Here is a 10907-nt window from a genome sequence, read left to right on the forward strand (position 1 = left end):
CGCCGCCCCCGACTCTGCTCCGAAACTAACCCCGGGCCGGCGAGGAGGAGCCGCCGCGCCCCGCCCGCCGCCCTCCCCCAGGAGGGGCCGGCGCCGGGGCTGGGGCCGGGGAAGGCGGCGGGGGCCGCGGCGCGCTGCGCGGAGGCGCTGGCCCGGGCGCGGCTCCCAGCCCGGCTCGGGGCGGCGAGGGTAGCCGGGACGCGTGGCCCCTCGCGTGTCGCGTCCTCGCGGCTGCCTCCCACGCGCCTGCGGCGGCCAGGCCCGTGGTGAGCAGGCACAAACGTAGCCACGGGCAGGCTCTTACGGTCTAGGTGCGAGAAACGCGGACGTGGAGCGACTGGCCGAGGTCTCCAGCGCTTACGGAGCAGAGCTCGGCTCGTCCCGTGCAGCCTGCGCCTTCGCTGCCACCGCGGACCGACGGGCTCACTCGCAATCCCTCACGTACCAAACCACTCTAGTACCCCTGCGCGGGGCAAATTTGACGTTCGTGGTACGGTGGGGAAGCCAATCCTTGCGGAACAATGTTCGGGTTCTGTAACAAACAAAAAGTCCTACAAATCCATACTATAGCTGGGCTGTGCCCATGTGTCTGCCTCCCTTAGAAACCTCCCCACGTCTTTTAGACGGATACAGAGGCATAAAGGATCTCAATTCCTTGGACCAGTTGCAGGATATACTTTAAACCTAAGTATTTTGATAGTAGTGCTTTAAAAGCTTAAGAAAGGTTAGGAATGAAAGTATGTTAAATCCACATTGTTACTGGATTTTGTAGGAAAAACAGCACCGTTTTCCCTACTTCTATTAAAATCTTCCCAGTAATTACCCAGAATAAGAAGGAAGAGGGTTCTAAGTTCCCAGATGGAGAATAAAATGAAGACCTAATCTGTATATATACATTCCTATTATCTAAAGCAGTAAAGAAGCTGAAACAGCAGTAGTAAAAATCCAAGTAAACTTCCTCAGCAATAATCAAGTATTGTTTAATACAGGAATCACTGTTATAGCTGGGGGGAGAAACGAAAAAAGAGATCAAAAAGCTATTTTTGTAGTTGCCTAATTACAGTAAGGAAAAACAACAGACAGGTTTTTCCACAGCACTTTGAAATGTAGCAATATCTGAAACACGTCCCAGAAGTGTCTTAGATCTGTTTTGAGTCGGCTGTGCAAAGGCCCCGCCATCCTCTGCCGACCAGCTATCGCTCAGGAGGGGATTTCAGCTGCGGGAGAAGCTGAAAGGTGGACAGGCTCCCGCCGCGCGTCCAACCCGCGCTTCAGCAGCGAGGCCCGCTGCGCCTCCCCGCACAGAGGCGTCAGGCGCACTTGCAAGTCAGCCGTTCCCCTGTAACCGCTTGCCCACCACCGCGGCGAGTTCAACCCCCCGCTCTCCCGCAGTGTTTTTCTTTAAAACGTGCTGGCTCCAGAGGAGAAGCCGCGAGAAGCCCTTTCCTGCGACAAGGGTTGCAGGAGGAAGCGAAACGCCCGCGTTGCGGGCTTAGAGGCCTGGCGCACACTGCGTGCCCTGAATGCTCCCCCGCCGCCGCCCGGCCGTTACGAGAGAAACCGCGCGACCCCCGCCGGCCCTCAGCAACGCTCCCCGCGGCCGGCCCGCCCGCGGCGCCGCCCCGCGCCCGCGGCCCGCCAATGAGACGCCGGCCGCCGGCATGACATCACCTCCCCGCGCCGCCATTGGCCGCGGCCCGAAAACACGGGCCCGTCTCCTGGCAACGGCGCGGCGTCACGAGGCCTGGCGGGCGCCCGCCGGGGCCGCGCGCGGGGGCGCGGCCTGGGCAGCCTTCGAGCGGGCGGCTGCTGCGCGGGCGCTCTCTGCGCCCGCCTCAGAAACGAGGGCACCAGCACGGCTTCAAACAAAGTTTTAGCACTCCAACTTTGGGTGAGCGCTGCGCCTGTCACTAGTGGAGAGCGCGCCATAAACACTGCCTTACGGCCTCTGGCCACGTGTGGCTCCGTTCAGGCTCACCGCCTGAACGTACCAGCCAGCTACCCAAAGGAGCTCTCCAAGTCCAGGTTTCATTTGCTAGGACCTTAGTCAAAGTTTGGATTTATTCTACAATGTAAAAATAATTGCATGTCAAAGCACAAAGCATAGAGAGATGTGTTTTTTCCATAATTAATTCTCTACTGAATTTTCAGGAGTATCTACCTCATAAGAGAGAAAATAAGAGGCACCGTTTTTTAATCTGTTCCCCAAATGTTGGTGAAAATCGTTTCTAACTCCATAAAATCAAATTGGAAACAGCTAAATAAAAATCAACTGGAAAAGAGGCTTCAGATGCACGCATGTACGTGGTTATCCTATTTTGCTACTACATGACTCTTGCAGGCCAATCCACGGAGGTCTCTGTTGGCACAACTTCTGATTTTTGTATCTTCCACACAGCACTACAACCCTATCCCTGCTAAGGAAACTAATCTTCAAGGAGTGTCCTTATTTTCTTCCAGTTTTTGTCCGGGTTCTGCAATTCATACGCTGTGGGCCTCTCACTCCCATCTGCCAGCATACTTTAGATCATAGTTTCCACCCCAGTAGAGGACACAACATTAGCCAGGTTTGCAGGTAAAACGGGTCAAGAACACTTGCACCTGTGCAGATCTTAACAGCATTTTCTAACCCGACCCTAAGGCGGGCCACATTTCTACCTTGTTATAATACTGGACAAGCATGGCATGAATTTCCTGCAAGAGGTTATTAATTCCAGAAAAGACTGTAGCTTTATGAGTGGGCAGCAGATCATTTGTTCCCTACAGCAGGAAGGAACCGTGGGAGAAACATGCAAGGGTTCCTGACTGCAAGGTTTAACCCGCTGAGCATCAACAGTGTCATGCACAGACGAATTGGCAGGGGGCAATAGTTCTCAATCACATGGAGACAGTGCTTGCATGAAAAGAAAAGAAGATGAGATCGATGAGATCTGAAGCCAACTGCACACACAGCTGATGCTCTGTGCCTCCTCTCTGGTCCCCACCACTCTTGGCAGCCCATCTGGACTTGACTAAGCCCATACGCAGCTCCTCAGAAGCACTCACAGCAGGGGTGCGAGGGAAGTTAATACTCATAAATAGCATCCAAAGGAAGCAAAAAGGAAAAGACAAAAACGTATCATTCCTCTTCCTACCTCAAGAGATCTACTTGATCTCAGACACAATAAATTGCAATAGCAGAAAGATGCTAGAGAAAACAGTGGTATTGATAGTGAGTAGAAATCAATAGCATCATCTTTTCTTGCTCTTAGTCTTGTCATATGATTAAATCTGGAGGGGCTGGGAAACACTACTGTATTTCATGCCTTCAGGACACTACTTTCAACTCCAAAACTTCAGTTAATTCCTTCAATACTGTATTGAAGTAATTTTAACAGTAACTCCTCATCCTCTTCTCTAAACCTACCTAAAACTGCCTCCAGACCATCAAGTCCTCTTTTACAGTCCCTGCCACAACCAAGTGACTGATCAGGCAACAAACAGCTCATCTCTTTTGCAGTATTGGTAATTTTTTTGATTTATTTTTAAATTCGGTACCAGCCAGTTGTTTATACTGCAACAACCTCTCAACAACCTCCTTAATTCTTCAGCGCCAAGATGGTAAGCCTGGTTCTTAGGCTGTTTCCAAGACAGTTATTTCAGAGATTGTCAGAAATGAACACAACGCCAACCTAACAGCAGGAGCAGGACGAGGCCGGTTGTTTCAGATTTGCTATCTGCTGCCACCTACTGTTAAAACTGCACCAAATCAAACGTCTGACCTCTAGTTTCTGAGGGATGAGGCTCAACAGGACAGGAGAGAAGGGTTCTGAACTGAAAGAGCCGGGGGGAAGGAAAATGAAGGGAACATGCCAAGAGAACTGCTCACCTAAACTCCACGGGCTGGGGCATAGTGTATAAGGTTTGACAAGATTTATACAAGTTTGTGTTCTTTTGGGCAATATTCATAGGCCAACTTTAAGCACTTAATTTAGGTAACTTGTTTCCTGGGTATACCTCTACAGGGAACAGATCAAGATGAGGCTCTTCCAGAGCAAAGGCTTCCTATTAGCCAATGCTGTTGCATTTCTTCACAAAGTAAAAAAAAACTAGCTATAGAAAGAAAACCTGCTAGTTCTGTACCTTCAACACCTTCATCCAGTTTCACTAAAGCACCAACTGTCCTCTGGCGGTTCTTGAATCAAATTTCAGTATTCCATGTTGATTTTGTTATATTTGATCTGTTTAAAAAACATCAGGCCATAGACCTGGTAGTGGAAACAATTTGAGGAAAAATGCACTGCAGTGACAGTCTAACTCCCAGATGGAAGAAAGAAACTTGTATAAAGGCCTGCAGCTGAGATCCATTAAATCCTTAAAGGATCTGCCAACAACACTGACTCTGACACCCCACATTATCCCTTTGGTTTCTTCAGGAGCAAAAGCCTTTGCTCTGCACCACATCCAAAACCATACACCAAGCAGCACTTGGCAGGTATAAAAGTTTTAAATGAAGACATCACGGCTTGTCATGATTTCTGTCAAGTCTGACCCTTCATGTATAAAGGATTAAGGAATGACATAAAAGGCATATATTCCTCTCGGTAAAAAGAAAGATTGTACTTCCCTCTAAAATGTCTCGATTTCACAACTGAAATCACTCTCTTCAGCTGTAATCCACTTCAGCGAGTCATCAGTGCATGTTTCATACGGAACATCACTGTCATCATGCCCCTGCCCAAATGATTTGGTTTTTGGCTGGAGGGTATGTTTTGTTGTCAGATGAACTCCTTTCTAGCTGTGCTATACATATGCTTACACACAGATGATATTGAATTAAAATCTAAAAAAAAAAAAAATCTGTGAAATTCCAACACCACAGCTCAAACACAAACTATTTTCCCCAACACAAGTAATAACTGAGTCATATTTATCTCACTTAAAAGCATGAAGGGCTGCTTGCTGCCTTGTGAAAGCATTTACTTTTGCACAAAGCCAATATCAACTGACACTGGTCACTGTACATGCGAACTGGTAACAGATGTAAGCAGCTATGTGAGACATAAGACAATGGAGATTCAGGCCCAGACTCTGTAACTTAAAAAAAAAAAAAATAAAAAAAAAAAAAAAAAAGTGAATTAAAAAGTATTTCTTCCTTAATTTGCATACTCTCTGTAAACTAATTCCCTGATCCAAAATTGTGAGAGCCACTCATGCACGCATGATGCTAAGTATATATGCAGTCATGTTAATTAATAAACTAATAAATAAAGATCCAGTAGCACCCAGAAACCAGCAGCACCCAGCAAGTACTTTAGAAATTTGCATCAATTTTGCTGTAACCTATTCAGTTCTTAGGTTGATAATTCAACACCAGTTTTAAAGAGTGATTCTATAAAAGCAGAAAGTGACAGTAATACCCCTGTATGGAAGCACCACCCACAGTAAATAATAGTCTTCCATTTCTTCCAGATCAACCAGAAATAATTCAACTTCAGTGAACTAAAGTTTCTTCAGTTTCTCAAGTCAGTTGCTAGAATAACATTTTAATTTTCTCAAGTTCTTCCTTAATCTTCTTCAGGATTTTTTCCACAGATAATTCAATAGAAAGACAACCAGCCAGCTAAAGCAAGTCTGCTCTGTGTCTTAGAGACAGGAGAAATAAACTTCCATTAGTAACCAGTCTCTGAAAAAAAATTCAGGCTGGTACAAATTAGTGTTTTGTATGCATCATACACAGTTGCCATTCTTCTCAATAATTAAATTATATTCACTGATCTCACTTTGGATCTCTGTCAATTCATTTCAGCATAAATCCTGATAGAAGACTCTCTGAAACAAAATGTCTGTTTAAGGCAATTAAGGCAATGCAAGAAAGCCTTGTCTGCCTGCAGCTACTCACCCAGCCCCATAAGGGAATCAGTCAGTGAGGAAGAACAGGGAAGGAACTAAAAAACGTGCTAATTAAGCATATACATATTCAGATTTGCTAACAGGAATTCTGTGATCAAAATCCTACTCCTTAGCAGAAACCTTATGATACTAACTGGCCATACACAGGCATTGAAACTTCGTCTCAGCTGGATGTTTAGAGAAGGTGGAGAATAATGTAACGTTGCCATTTTATTGTTGCCTCTTCCCAATTTCTCAGCTGCCAAGAAGCCAGGCTTAGCTCATGCTAGCAGTCCCTCTGGAGTCAAGAGAGAATGAAATCAGAGACTTCATAAACTACACAAATATTTCAATATTTTCATCATGCAATTTCTTCTTCTTTGTAAAGGAACTGCAGAACTGAGCTCTTTGTTAACATATTCTCCCAGTAAATTTACATATTCTCTTTGCACGTCCTTGCACAGACCTGCAGTCATCCTGTGCTTCTGCTTTAGCTAACCCTAACAGACACAGGAGCGTGGCCTTTAAGGGGAAACACACACATTTTGGGAGCCTTCTTTTTTTTATACAACAGCATTATTGGTGCACATCATGCTTGTTGATCTAGCTCATGCTTCACTGAGTTGAACTGCTGAGCACAAGGGCTATTACTGGTGTCTTCACCAAATGCTCTTTATCAGAGTGCAGATGTAATGTGATATATTAAAGTCAAAGGAATTCATTGGAACTGACATCAAGGTAACCAACAGCAAAACTGAGCCTCTAATGCTGGAAATGGTTCTTCACCCTAGATCTTGCCAGCATCCTACAAGAAAAAAAAATATTAAAAAAGTTGCAGAAGTCATGTAATTAATTAAAACCTCCTGTCTTTTTATCCAGCCTTTTTTTACTGCGCTTCCTTTCTAAGCACAGCTGTGTGAGGATATGTAACCAGATGATGACAGCATGCTATCCAGTGCTTGATCATGCAGCTCTTTTTCAAGGAAAGTATTTTGAACCCAAGAAAACACACAGGTTATTTGTCTGAAACCTTGCTTCTTTCTCCCCTAAATACATCAGTTTACTTATTAAATACTTTACAGCTCCACAAACCTCGACTTTCTTATGGAGTTGAATACACTTCTAGTTAATTTTTTTTGAAACTTGTAACAGAAAACCGTATTGAACAAATGCCTGACTGCAACATGCCTAGTCTACAGCAACTAATGAAGATCATTCTGGTGCTCACACTTTTAGCTGAGAAAAGTACAGAGGATGTATTCTCTTTCACCAACTTCTATCTATCCTCCTTTTGCCATTACCTTTCATTTGCAAGCGAGCCTCATACCTTTGTCCCTCTTGATCTTATTATTCCATCTTATTTTTAGTATCTTGATAGGAAGATCTATCTTGATAATAAGCTTTTGGTCGCATTATTACTATCAAATACTGTATGGTACAGTACTACAAATAAATGTAGATGTAGATGTATATTTTAGAGGTGGTATCTCAGCTTTTTAATACAATACACAGCACTACTTGGACCCAAACTAGTTAAACAAAGGATCCATTTAAATATTTGTATTTATTTAATTAAATGGGGCTTACATTCAATCTGAAGTTATGACTCCATATGACAATAAATACTGTTTTAAAGCACTTGTTACAGGATCAAAAGCACCATGAGTCTTAGTTGCAAAACATAAATCTGTAAATTTACACTTCTGCTTATGTTAAGAACATTTTGAAAGGAAATTTTAATATAGCTATTTTTTTTCAGTTCTCCTGTTATGCACATATAAGCAAGACCTATAAGACCTATACACAAGCTGCAGGAGATTCAAACAGACCAGAATAAAGACTCTTGCCTGTTTGATCTTCTGCAGCTTGCTTGTAGGTCTCTTGAAGCCTTCTTTTCAGGCTCTGAAGTCACTGTCCCTGGGTATCCCCAGATGTCAGTGCTCTGCATTATAAACAAAATCAGGCCCAGTGTTTTGTCTGGATCTGGCCTGGCACCAAATTTATGCATTAATTTTTTGCCTTAAACTTTACTTGGCCTCAGTGTCCATCAGCCTGAACAAAAATGTGACAGCTCCAATATAAAGATCCTCTTTTAAATTTAGCATCTGTTAAAAAAACCCTTCAGATTCATGAAGTGAGCAAACTATCACTACCCCAGACAAGAAAACCTGCCTTGTGGGTTCTTTTCTGTTTTTCTATTGCTTAAAGTAACTTAATGAAACAAATCTGTTCTCCTCCCACCCAACTTCTGCTTTTATCCTCAGTTTTTGAACACATTACTCCTCTTTGTGCCTCTACTCCTCATTAACATTACAGTTCTCGACCTAACCACACAGCTTCCTTCACCTCCAACTTCTGATGCTGTATCTCCCTTTATTCCTCTCTTCTTAGACTTCCACTTCTTCGCTCCTGCTTCTCACTTTCTCCACTCCAATTCTTATCCTTCCTTACATTCAATGTTTACCACTTTCTTTGTATTTGAGCTAAACTCCTTCCTCTTCATCATGCCTTCTTGGCATTGGTTGCCACAACAAAAAGTACATAGGGAATGTTCTACTTACTCTCAGCAAAATTTCACACAGCCCTGCTATCCTGAATGGACTGTACTCAATTGGTCTGGGAGCATGACATACATATGGTCCTACAAGCATGCAGCAGCTGTGAGAGGCTCAATCTGTTCAATACAGATACATTTAAGAATTTCACTGGCAATTTTTAAGACAATTACTGAGATTTTTACAAGGATGTATGACCCCATAAAATTTTGCACATTACAGAGAGAGCAAAACACACAGCCTTGGCCCATGGGGCCTTCCTTCCAAATCTCATATTCCTAGTCCAAAGTACAGAAACATCAGAATTTCTCCCTTGCTACCCCCAAAATAAATAAAATTATGAGAACTTTTGTTTTAAAGAGGCAAAATAATGCATTTCCCCTAACATCTTTCTTGGAAGTCACTGAAATGTTCCCTAAATATTCAGTCCAAACATACCTATCATTATGACATGCTATAATTAGAACTAAGATTATTTCACTATTTTTTTAAATCTTAAAAGCACTGCAGAAATCTAAATGAGTAGTAACGGAAATAAGGTAAACAAAGTTATGTATCTTGCATTAGCTGTAATCATTGACTTAGAGTTTGTATGTTACTTGACACACAACAATCTAAATAACTTTATCTAATCCCTTTCAGGAGCTATATTAAGATATCTGTCTTCTTGCTATCCCTAATAGCAACTGAAAAACCACAAGCAAATCTGTCATGGGAATTCTGTGCACATAAGCATGATATGTGTTTTTGCAAATTAATACAACCTAGATTAATATAAATGCTCAAAAAAAGACACAATATTAACTGCATAACAATGTGAGCCAGAACTCGGAAGTCCACAGAATTAGCTTATTTACTAAAACAGATTTATTAACTAAAAAGCTATACATATGTTACAATTACTAACAGAAAATATATAATATGCTGTCAGCTTAAATGTTGTGTGTCAAGCCATAAATTTATGAAGAATTCTCGTGTGTTTTAAACTGCAGAGCGTGCATGTGAAAGGCGATCAGGTCCTGAAATCAAACAGGAAAAAAAAATCTTGTTCTAACACAGCCAGATCATTTTACAGCAGCATTAATGAGGTGGGAGGGAAGCAAAACACTTCCAAATCCATATAAGGCACATAGCGTTCTGCTCCCAAAAAGGAAATATTAATTTCAGCCCACATTTTTGGAGTGCCATTAGGATGACACGCATACAGGCTTACCCTTGCTTTTTCCCTACTCCCAAGTAAATTCTTTCCCAGTTGCAAACATGTTGATAGAGAGGTTCCAGGTAGGCTTTCAGGGAAAGCAGGGAGTTAAATCATGTTGAGATAAACCTTCAGAAAGTAGCAGCCTACCTGAAAGACTCTCCAGGGAATGTCCAGGCAGCAAGTGCATTAGCCCCGAAAGAATGAGAAGCCAGACTACCCCGGAGCCGGCGGTGCAACAAGTGGGACCACTCTCCTCCCCAGCCGTGTTGCTGCTTTTCCCCACACCTTTGCTCCTGTCACTTCTAGCGTCCATGTAGCAATTTTCTTTCGGAAGTCAGTTTCCAGCAGGATCAGTTCCCTCTTCCAACATGGGCATCAACACTGCTGACACAAACACAGCAGTAAGGACGCGTGGTGGAGGGCAAAAGGAGGCTGGCACCATACTCCTCAACAGGTGTACCAAATTCTGACAGATTAAAATGGTGTTAAAATGAAATGACCATTCATGGAGTCCATGACAACACACAGAAGCAATGGGGAATGTTCTAGAAACAGCTCAGGGTCCCACCCCATCCCTTTGCAACTCCAGATACAGCAGTGACATCCAAGAAACCTAATTTACAGAATTGAAAGCATATAAAAGAGAATTTATTTCATTCTGGGTCTTTGGCTTCCTGACTAATGTCCCAACTAGCAAGGTGGCAGGCTTTGATCCCCAGGGGCTGATCCCAGGGCCCGCGCACAGCGCAGTGAACTCATCGCACCTAAGCCTCGCACACAGAGCATCCCATCCAGGGAGATCTCGGCCGGAAATAAAAGGAGGGTGCTTATCCTCTGAAAAACTGTACACATAATAAAGACTTTGATTCAAATTTTAAGCCTAATGCAGCTGCCCTTCACTTCAGGGTTACAGAGGTGTTCTTCCCTACCACAGCTCGCTCTCTGAAATTCAGCCTCACCTTCCCCAGCTGCAGTGGTTTCTGCGCTGCCACTGCTATTCCTATGGCACTGAGGGAGCGCTTTTGAGTCCTTGAACAAAAGCCACTAGACCTCTTGGCAGCTCTGAAATTTTCGGAGGTGCTTTGTGCATCCTCTGACAACCCCACTCTTGCTTCTCTCCTTCTGCAGAGTAAGAAACACCAAATGTGGAGCTTCACGATGGCCAGCGCAGGGCTAGCCCACAAAAAACCATCAAGTGGGGTCCAGCTGCAGGTTTATGGAGCTCAGCGTCCCTTTCCCACGCACGGCCTGTGGGGGTTGCTTGTGGCACGACTGCGCTG

General features: G+C 43.8%; 1 long non-coding RNA gene across 1 annotated transcript; it reads right to left on the reverse strand.

The window, feature by feature from the left end:
• Nucleotides 1-9370: 9370 nt before the first annotated feature.
• On the reverse strand, nt 9371-10671 carry LOC134139193 (uncharacterized). The gene is made up of 3 exons (XR_009958088.1): nt 10587-10671; nt 9775-10008; nt 9371-9445 (listed from the first exon to the last, which is right to left on the reverse strand). It is a non-coding gene; the product is annotated as an uncharacterized LOC134139193 (long non-coding RNA).
• Between the last annotated feature and the right edge of the window lie 236 nt (nt 10672-10907).

The sequence above is a fragment of the Rhea pennata genome, chromosome 3, assembly GCF_028389875.1.
Source record: "Rhea pennata isolate bPtePen1 chromosome 3, bPtePen1.pri, whole genome shotgun sequence".
Classification (NCBI taxonomy): domain Eukaryota; kingdom Metazoa; phylum Chordata; class Aves; order Rheiformes; family Rheidae; genus Rhea; species Rhea pennata.